Source organism: Hylobates moloch, unplaced genomic scaffold (assembly GCF_009828535.3).
Source record: "Hylobates moloch isolate HMO894 unplaced genomic scaffold, HMol_V3 SCAFFOLD_4, whole genome shotgun sequence".
Taxonomy (NCBI): domain Eukaryota; kingdom Metazoa; phylum Chordata; class Mammalia; order Primates; family Hylobatidae; genus Hylobates; species Hylobates moloch.
Window position 1 is genome coordinate 73801245 of NW_026652279.1, and position 10578 is coordinate 73811822.

General features: G+C 33.1%; 1 long non-coding RNA gene across 1 annotated transcript; it reads right to left on the reverse strand.

Annotated features, from left to right (window-relative positions):
* Window positions 1–1451: 1451 nt before the first annotated feature.
* LOC131383197 (uncharacterized) lies at window positions 1452–9835 on the reverse strand. Its single transcript, XR_009213019.1, has 3 exons — window positions 9749–9835; window positions 2388–2458; window positions 1452–1471 (listed from the first exon to the last, which is right to left on the reverse strand). It is a non-coding gene; the product is annotated as an uncharacterized LOC131383197 (long non-coding RNA).
* Between the last annotated feature and the right edge of the window lie 743 nt (window positions 9836–10578).

Here is a 10578-nt window from a genome sequence, read left to right on the forward strand (position 1 = left end):
TCTGAATAATAACAGATTTGGATCATCCAATCTATAAATATATAAATACAATATCCTTGCATTCTATAGGGTTTCCTTAGTTTTTCTTCAATATTTTTAAATTTCAATGTAAAGATTTAACACATCTTTGTAGATTTTTATAAAGTTTCAGTTTCTAATTATTAGCTGTTAATAGAAAGAAAGTTAAATGTTTTGAATATTGCTCGCGGACTTTGCTAAATTCCTTATTCACGTATTACCTTTTATTTTTTACTTTTAAAAGTTTGTAGATTCTTTTGAATTATTCTATTACAAAATCATGTCATTTGTAATTACTGTAAATATCTGTCCTTCTAAAATCAGCTTTTATACATTTTTTTCTTCTTGCCTTAATGGACATTAAGGATAATTTGAATAGAAGTAATTATAATTAACATTTTGAATTGTTCATGAACTCAAAGGGACAGTGTTCAATATTTCATAAGTATGATGCTAGGTATGAGTTACTATTATATGTATACTCTTTATTAAATTAATGTTTCATTTAATCTGTAATTTTTTATAACATATTTTATAAATATTTCATGGATATTTACTTCGGTCAACTGTTTTTCTGCCTCTATTGAAATGAGTACTTTTTTATTCACTTATTCTATTAAAGAGGTAAAATGTATCAATTAATTTTTATCATTTTTCTATATTCTTGCACAGAATTTTGCACAGAACTTTTAGGGCTAGCTCATGAGAGATAGTGCCCTATAATTTTGCTTTTTTATAGTATTCTTTCTAAAGATTGATTTATAAGGCCTAAATTCTGCATGAGCTTATAAAATGATATCAATTTATATTTCCCTTTTGTTTTCCCGCAAAGGTTGTATAAGATTGTTATTATTTCAAATAAATATTAGGAAGAATTGACCAGTAAATACATCTGGGCCTGGAAATTCTTTGCAGAAGGTTTTTGGCTATAGCTCCAACTTATATAAGAGATGTGTAACAATATAGCTTTTCTATCTCTTTATGTATTGTTTTGTCAAGTTGGATTTGTTAAGGACTTGGTTGTCTTCAGCTAAATTGTGAAATGTATGAGTTGTCATGAAGTTGCACATCATATCCTCTCACCAGCTTTTTAACACGTAAGATCCATGTTGGTGGTTTTGTCTCATTCCTGATATTGATAGTTTGTGGGTTTTTTTTATCTTGAGCAATTTTCTAGGGTTTTATTATTTTATTATTTTTTAATAAACTAACTTTTGTTTTTTAAGTTTCTCATGTTTTACTTTTATTTATCTTACAAACTTGAATTTAAATATGCTATTTTATTTTAGCTTCTTTTTATTTCTATCTATTCTCATTTTTAATGCAGGTATCAATGCTCTAAATTTGCCTATGAATACTCTTTAGCTAGATGTACATTTTTATTATTATCGAATTCTAATTATTTTGTAATTTTCATTGCAAATCCTTTTTTACCCTTTCGTTGTGTAGGTTTCTAGGAACAAAAAATAGTAAATGATTACTGGACAATGTTTGTAGTTTGTATATATGCAAACACTCACATACACATAAACTCACATACACACATACATACTCACAAATTTAAATACAGTGCTTGATGCCTATGACTTTCCAATTTTAGGACAGTCAGGGTTATATCCTGGTTTAGTTTTATAGAATAAACAAGTACACATATGTTTACACATATCCTTGTATTATAGAAAAAATAGAATATATATATATATTGAGTAGATAGTACAATAGATATCAAAAACATTCTCATATTAACAATCCTTAATAACTCAGTACATATTTTGCATGGAAAGAAGTATTTTCCCCCATTTAAAAAATATATTTATTTACTTTTTTATTATTTTTACTTTTAGAGACACGGTCTTGCTCTGTCACCCAGGCTAAAGTGCAGTGGTGTAATTACAGCTCACTGTAACCGTGAACTCCTGGGCTCAAGCAATCTTCCAGCCTCAGCCTCTCTAGCAGCTAAGACTACTAGCCAGAGACACCTTACTTGACTAGTTCATTTTTATTCTTTGTAGAGACAGGGTGTCTCTATGTGGCCTAGGGTCGTTTCAAACTCTTGGCCTCAAGCAATCTTGCTGCCCCAGGCTCCCAAAGTGCTGGGATTACAGGCGTGAGCTGCAACACCCAGGTTTTCTCACTTTTTTTTTTTTTTTTTTTTTTTGAGACAGAGCCCGCCCTGTCACTCAGGCTGGAATGCAATGGTAATCTTGGCTCCCTGAAACCTCTGCCTCCCAGGTTCAAGCAATTCTCCTGCCTCAGTCTCCAGAGTAGCTGGGATTACAGGCACGCACCACCACGACCGGCTAATTTTTTGTATCTTTAGTAGAGACAGGGTTTCACCGTGTTGACCAGGCTTGTCTCAAACTCCTTACCTCGTGATCAACCTGCCTCGGCGTCCCAAAGTGCTGGGATTACAGGAGTGAGCCAACTCGCCTGGCCTCACCTGTTTTAAAATAATATAGAAACAAACATTAGAAATGGTTTTAGTGTCTTAAATTAATAAAAACCAGTATAATAAAGAAATCCAAAATGCTCTGTTTCATCATTGATTAGAATTATGAATCACTTTTGATACATTAAGAAACCTAGGTTGATTTCTCCTCTCCCCTACATTTATTTTCTGCATATTTAGAGAGCAGAACTGATTGACAGGTGTGCAAGTACACTGACAAACACTATGATCTTTGTGGAATAAGTTTTTGAAACCCAGGAGGTATGACTATGCAAATACTAGCAGATGGCTATGTGACTGTAAATGTGATTGTGCTACTAAAGCTTGACATAATAATAGATTTAATTAATTTTAAACATATTAATTTTTTCTAGAAAATTTATATTAAGAAATGTTTTATCCATTGCAGATTTCTTCTTACCTGTTAGTCAAGCTGATGGGCATTCTGAAATCTTGGCAGAACATTTTATAGTTGAAAGATTTCAATCTCTGAAAGGATTACAAGGCAGATGGCAATGTAAAGGAACTACTCAACTATCTGAGTGCTATGTTTATGTAGCCATCTGCTGGGTATTCATTCCCCTGGGTTTCAAAATTTACTTGGAGGCTAGAAAGTGTGTCTACAGATTCAAATTGTTCAAGGGTCTAAGCACTATATATGTATACATATGTAAAAAGTGTATATATGAAAATTTTGTTCTGCCCTGTAGCTGGTTCCTAATTTCAATGGCTTCATAAGACGTCTTACTAAATATTTTAAATAGATCTATCTCCAATGTCTCATTTTTCAAATGAAAACTGTAAACTAGAAGGCACTGATATCAAACCTTAGTCCAGTAAACTTTTCTGTGATATATTTATGACTATATTGGAATAGTGATGCTTTATAGATGAATAAATTATTAAATGCATATTTTATAGATGAATAAATTTCAATAGGAAAATAAAATAATTTACACTGAAAAATTAAGCCAAGAGGTATTAGAAACATAATTCAAAAATTATGTTTTTTTATTTGCTATTTTTTTTGTTTTTTGTTTCCTTTTCTTACTGAATGATATCCAAATTATCAACTATGCTTTTGACTATGACATTATTTATATTGAAAACTATTTATTCAAATGTACATATTCTGGGAAATAAAAAAATCCTTAATTGTTCATTTCCTTTGTACTAAAGTCATACTCAAAACTATCTGTGACTCGTTAAAATTATACAAATTTTACTTAGAATAATTAAGTAACAGTTATCTGTTATCACTATATTGAGGTTTTTTTAATTATACTTTAATTTCTAGGGTACATGTGCACAATATGCAGGTTTGTTACACAGGTATACATGTGCCATGTTGGCTTGACACAGCCATAGACTCGTCATCTGCATTAGATATTTCTCCTACTGCTATCCTTCCCCCAGCCCCTCACCCCCTGACAGGCCCTGGTGTGTGATGTTCCCCACTCTGTGTCCTTATGTTCTCATTGTTCAGTTCCAACCTATGAGTGAGAACATGTGGTGTTTGGTTTTCTGTTCCTGTGTTAGTTTGCTGAGAATGATGGTTTCCAGCTTCATCCATGTCCCTGCGAAGGACATGAACTCATCCTTTTTCGTGGCTGCATAGTACTCCATGGTGTATATATGCCACATTTTCTTTATCCAGTCTATCATTGATGGACATTTGGGTTGTTTCCATGTCTTTGCTATTGTGAATAGTGCTGCAATAAACATACGTGTACATGTGTCTTTATAGTAGAATGATTTATAATTTTTTGAGTATACACCCAGTAATGGAATCACTGGGTCAAATGGTATTTCTAGTTCTAGATCCTTGAGGAATTGCCACACTGTCTTCCACAATGGTTGAAGTAATTTACACTCCCACCTACAGTGCAAAAGCGTTCCTATTTCTCCATATCCTCCCCCGCATCTGTTGTTTCCTGACTTTTTAATGATCACCATTCTAACTGGTGTGAGATGGTATCTCATTGTGGTTTTGACAAGGATACAAAATCAGTGTGCAAAAATCACAAGTATGTCTATACACTAATAACAGACAAACAGAGAGCCAAATCTTGAGTGAACTCCCATTCGTGATTGCTTCAGAGAATAAAATACCTAGGAATCCAACTTACAAGGGATATGAAGGATCTCTTCAAGGAGAACTACAAACCACTGCTCAATGAAATAGAAGAGGACACAAACAAATGGAAGAACATTCCATGCTCATAGATAGGAGGAATCAGTATCATGAAAATGGCCATACTGCCCAAGGTAATTTACAGATTCAATGCCATCCCCATCAAGCTACCAATGACTTTCTTCACAGAATTGGAAAAAACTACTTTAAAGTTCGTACGGAACCAAAAAAGAGCCCGCGTAGCCAAGACAATCCTATATTGAGATTTTTAATATATAATTTTTCTTCCTTTACCATTGAGAATCTGTTGCTATTAACATAAGATTGGTAAGTTATCTTAAATCCTACAAATTATTTTAAAAGTTTTATAACTCAAATTGTCATCTAACTAAATCAAAACAGGGTTTTGTAGGATATGCTGTATTTTAAGACAACAATAAATATCTAGAACCACAAACTCTCACTGAAGAAAATACAATATGTGCTCTATGCTATTCATGATGGTAACTCCTCCAACTCTCCAATATCGTGGTCAATCGAGATGCCCAGAGAATCACCCAGGCCTTACTTATTTCCGTGGTACCTTTGAGATGAGTTGTATGTAGCATTTTCCTGAATAAAATGAACATCTAAAATTAACAACTGATATAAAAGAACTAGTTTATGAATTGCAAACTTAGCCCGCTCCTCTGTAGGCTAACTTGAGTAATACCATAGTAGAAAAATTTTACTTAGATACTTTGTATTAACAATTCTTGATGTATGCAATGTCTAAGCCTATTTTTATGATAGAAAATAATCTCACTGAAGGTCCTGGAATGCTTTCACAGATTTTTTTTTTCCAGGGTAAGGATATCTCTGAGGATCCAAATCCCCTAGCTTAGCCATTTGTGCCAAATAATTAATCTCTTCTGATCTTTGGTAAAGAATTAGTTCCATTTAGTAGCTCAGGGAATCCAAAAATAATTAATTCAAATAATATTATTTGTCTTAATATTAAGCTGTCTGATCTCATAACGTAATACTGCTGGGGGAAATAGAATTGTTTATTTGCCATGGTGATCGGGTGTGGAGGACAGTAAATATATTAACATGTAACAAACATAAATGGTTTTCTTTATTCCTGCTGTACTTGAAATGCAGGACATGAATGTGCTTTAAAATAAATCGTCTTATTGTTCATTAAGCTGTGAAGTAAGAAAGACATGTAGTTATTATTCTAAATTAGATACCTGATGTGTCAATGTAGAAGACTGCACTGGCTTTTAGCATTCTTTGATTAACATATTTAATCAGGGTTTCAGAAATGTTGAGAAATATTTTCTATGAAATTTGTTTTTCTCATTATATAGAAGCTTCAGTGTGTTTCACATGTCTTTGTAAGACATTTTATATAATTTATCCTAAGTCAACTCAAGCGACTTACTTGTTCAATTATTATGCTGGAACTGTGGAACTAGAAATTAGCAATATTTAACCTAAGCTAAATTTCATGCAATTGCATTTAAATGTTTAAGAGTGTGTTTTGAAAATGACTATTTTAGAGATTGATATTTCTATTCATTTATAATAAGTAATAAAATAATTTATATGGGCGCACTAAGCTGGAAGAGATAAGGTCCATATGTTGCCCTAATTCCTTTGTTTACTTTTTAATTTATTTGACACCTAGGGTTGATTTTTTTTTTTTAGCAACTCCAAATTTGTTGTAATTTACTCAGGTACTAGCTATATTATTAATATTTTATATTATAATATTGTCAATAGTGTGTTGATATTTTAATGTTGAGTATAATATCATTAATATTAACATGCCTTCTTTCTTGACTCAGATGAGACTTATACAGATGCACAGCCAACTAGTTTCCCAACCTTCAGTGAAAGTCTAGAAATATAGTATGTCTTTAATAAAGTACTTATGGAATTGAATTGTTTGAGATAGGTAACAAAGGAGACCTTTCTCTCAAGAATTTCAAAATTCCACAAATGCTTAAATAATTAAATCAAAGAGAATAAACGAACACAACAAAACAGGTTTGGTTTCGCAGCACGGCCATTATTGTGTCTAATCTTTGGCAAGGGGACATTCAAGACTCCAGGTACTCTAAGCAACACACATTGTGCCAGCAGTACCCATGAGCTGGAAAGTCCCTCTGTCCTAATTCCTTCTACTAATGCCCCTCAACTGTTGAAATGCTCAGGGACCCTATAGAGATCTCTTCAAGGTTTTTTTTAAAATTATTATTTTGCAATTTTTAAGCTTACCTGAATATATAGTGATTCCTGAGTATCAAAGTAACTGCTATAATTGAAAGATGACGCTCTGGATATGTAACTTACTTGTGGAGACAAATAAGGCACAGGGAGTAAGTTATTTAGTGCCATAAGCACCAGATACTACCTCATTAATTTCCAATACCCTATTTGAGGAAGCAAACAGGACTCGGCATAGAAGTAAATTACCAATCCATTAAAATGTTTAACTCAATATTAAAATGGAAAGAAATTACTGTATATTGTGTACACATTCCTAGCACTTAGCGCCTGATGGTTTGCTATTAATTTGGAATTCTAATTCTTGTATAAGCATTTTTATACTTATTCTTTTAACCAAAAATATACATTGAGGAAGAAAAGACATGTCTATGACTTTTAAACGATCTGATTAAATTTGTTCTGTATTAACGAATTTCATGCGTTTGCTTTTTATGTTATTCATCTGAAATGTATACAGTAGTATATGCCTTTTCAAAGATGATTTAAAAACCAGAACTGTTTATAATTCTATCATGTGAATTTCACTATTATCAAATGCCCATTTATAGAAATTTCTTTTCAGAGATAATTGAACCTAACTCTGCTATTTGACATTTTCATTTCTGAGATGATATAACCTTTATCCTTTACACTAAGGTAGGCTGAACGTGATATATGTGACAGCCTTATTTCTTATCTTAGATAAAATAGAAAAGTACAAGTTCAATTTCAAGGTGACTGTGTATTAAAGAATATTGCACTCTGATGGTGAGCAGAGAAATCAGTTATTGAATACAATATAAAAAGGCCCATCTGGTCTTGTTTTTTGAATTTTGGTGTACATGTTAACAAGTGAAAGTTTTACTAAAAGCAGATTGTATAAAATAAATTTTAGCTACAAATAAACTGAAATTATTATTTTTAAAAGGACTTACTAACAGAGGTAATTCCGGGTTTGGGGATATTCCCTTTAAAAATTAATAAAGAATTTAAGTTACCTAATTAAATATGAGTATGACTATTTGAAATGAAATGACGTATCATGATAAATTATAAATTTTTAAAAGTTTTATAAATACTACAAACCATGAAATCCATAAAAATAATATATTTGCTTTACTTAATAACTTTACATATTTTTGATGCTTTTTTGCACTTTTAATTAAATGTTATTATATGTATTATTTTCCGAGTAGAGGAAAAAAATCATAGTTTATATTAGCATCCAGAATAATTGATCAAAACGTATTTTTTATAAGTAAATCAAAACATTGTTTTTAAATACCACTTTATTAGTAATTGAATACAAATTGCTAAGATTTATGCAAATTTAAAAAATATTCTCTAAGTTTTCATATGTGTAATATTTGCAAAATTTTCCATAGCCTGCTATTTGACTTCCTCTATTTCAAGCCTCATTGCTTTTTGAAAACCTTCCGTCTTTATTCCTGTGTAGTAACATCACCAATTTTATATTTTGCTAAGTAGTGAAGACTAACTTGTCCCAAATTCATCCTCTATGTGTTCCACTTCAAGGAAAGGAAATGGTTTCTTATAGTGCTCCAAGAAAACCGTCTAGTCCTTGTCAAACATTACACATTGATGCTGGTACTTTCATCCCACACTTTATATCCAATTACACCAGAAGATGGATAAATATAGTACATTTTACCACTACTGTGTCAAGTTGTCCACAAGGCTGTAACACCTGAGCACAACTTGAGAAAGGTGGTGCTACCGCCAACCACAACAGTGAGCTGCCAGGACACAGGTCAGACCATATTGTTCTTATATCCTTAGCCTGCTCTCAACAGGGAGAATGGCCATGATTTCTGGGTCTAATGTCTGATTTGCTGGATTGTTATGGTAAAGCCAAGAGTAGGTCACCTGCTACTGATTCTATGTCCGTAGTTTTCTCTAGTGAACACCACTCCAGGTGGCCAGATGTTTTTTTGTGTTGCTTGGCCATCTGTCCTTGTTGGCACAATATTCACTGAGAAACTAATAATAAAGGACATCCTTTGCTATAATACAGTTGATTATTCAACAAATAATGAAAGATACGTTGCTCATTTTTCATGTCTTCTTTCTGGATCTTGCCTATTGTTTCAACATTGTCTTGGATGGCTTGAAAATAGAGCAAGTCCTTCAAAGTTAGTAGTAAATCGCAGTTTTGCATACAAAATAAACTGTGTTTTATGAGGAATACATTATTTTTGTAAAAACTATTATAATCTGAAGTAATTGTTAGGTAATATTTTTAAAGTAAATATTGACTCCTGAAGGAACTGTTTCAACCAGGGAAGTGATTCAAATATTATTATTTCTTGGGCACCCATGATAGATACAGTACTTATAAACAAATTTCCTGCTTTCTTGAACTTAAATTTCCTGAAGGGATACAGAAATTAAATAAACATACAATATATTTTGATGTAAAGGTAAATGAAGCAAGAAATGGAAGAATAGGTTAGACCAGTTAGTGAAGATTTTATGAACTGATGATAGTACTGAAGGTAACTTTCATGTTTCAGGGTGAATTATCAAACAGTAAATATAAAATTAACAGTTCCAGTTGAAATTGCTAGTTTTTCCACTGGCAAAGATAGTGTGGGAAAGAGAGTTTCTGGGGTGCCGGTTGAGTTGGTCTCCCCTGTGTGAGACACCCATGGGAAGCCATGGCGGCCTCTGAGGAGAAAAGTCTCCTTGTTGCCTTCACGTCTTTATGCCCCGAGAGCGTAACTGCTCAGCGGCATTCCACAGGTTGCTGGGAGAGAGAACATTCCCTTGAAGCAGGGGAGTATAATCAAACATCTTGGCTCCTCCTGAAACCCGCTCCCACCCATTTCAGTCCTGAGAAGTTGAAGATCTTAGGTAGTTTAGACACACACCTTTGCTCAAGGAGATTCACAGAAACCGCCACTGCTATACATCTTATCGAATGACTCACGAGTTCTCCTTCACTGATTAATCTTTTTCCTCATCCCTTCCTCCCCTTCCCAACTGCCCTAAGAGCAAAGAGCTTGTAAACCAATAAATTGGGCGGAGCCCGAGAGCTGAGGGCCCTGAGCAAGGCTCCGATGCTCTGGTCCCCTGGACCCGCCTTTTAAACGCTTCTTCTGTCTCTTTCTAACTCCTTTGTCTCCGCTGGACTCGGAGTACCCACTGGGTGGTGTGGGGCTGGTTTCTCCAACAGATAGTGTTTCATAAAGTAACCCTGTTTCCCTAAATTGATTTTAATTGTATATTCAAATCAGCAGCTTTCAAATATAGAAATGTATTTTGGAAAAGCACCTTTAACATGAAGAATAAAAAGTATGATTGAATATATGATTTCTTACTATACACAGAGCATTTCCATAAAAATTCCAATGTAATTTTAAAATATTTGTAACAGAAAAAGTGAAAATATCAAAATCATCTTAGAAGGAATTTTCAAGTCTGTAATAGAAGAGTTCTATTATTTGGTCTTTTTCTGTTTTATTTCAAAGTGGCTTAATGCATTCAAATAGTTTCTGCATACTCTGTCTTTCTCATATCATTAGTCTACAGCTACCGCTGAGAAGTAGCATTACAATATCAGCTTGCACTGAGAGGCTATTCACACCACTGGAAACTATGAAAATTTGGAATTACTGAGAGGTGTTTCTAAAAACTCTTTTGAATTGCCATGTTTACCTATTTGGTAATGTTTTCCAAAGACAGTGCCCTTAGTTTTAAT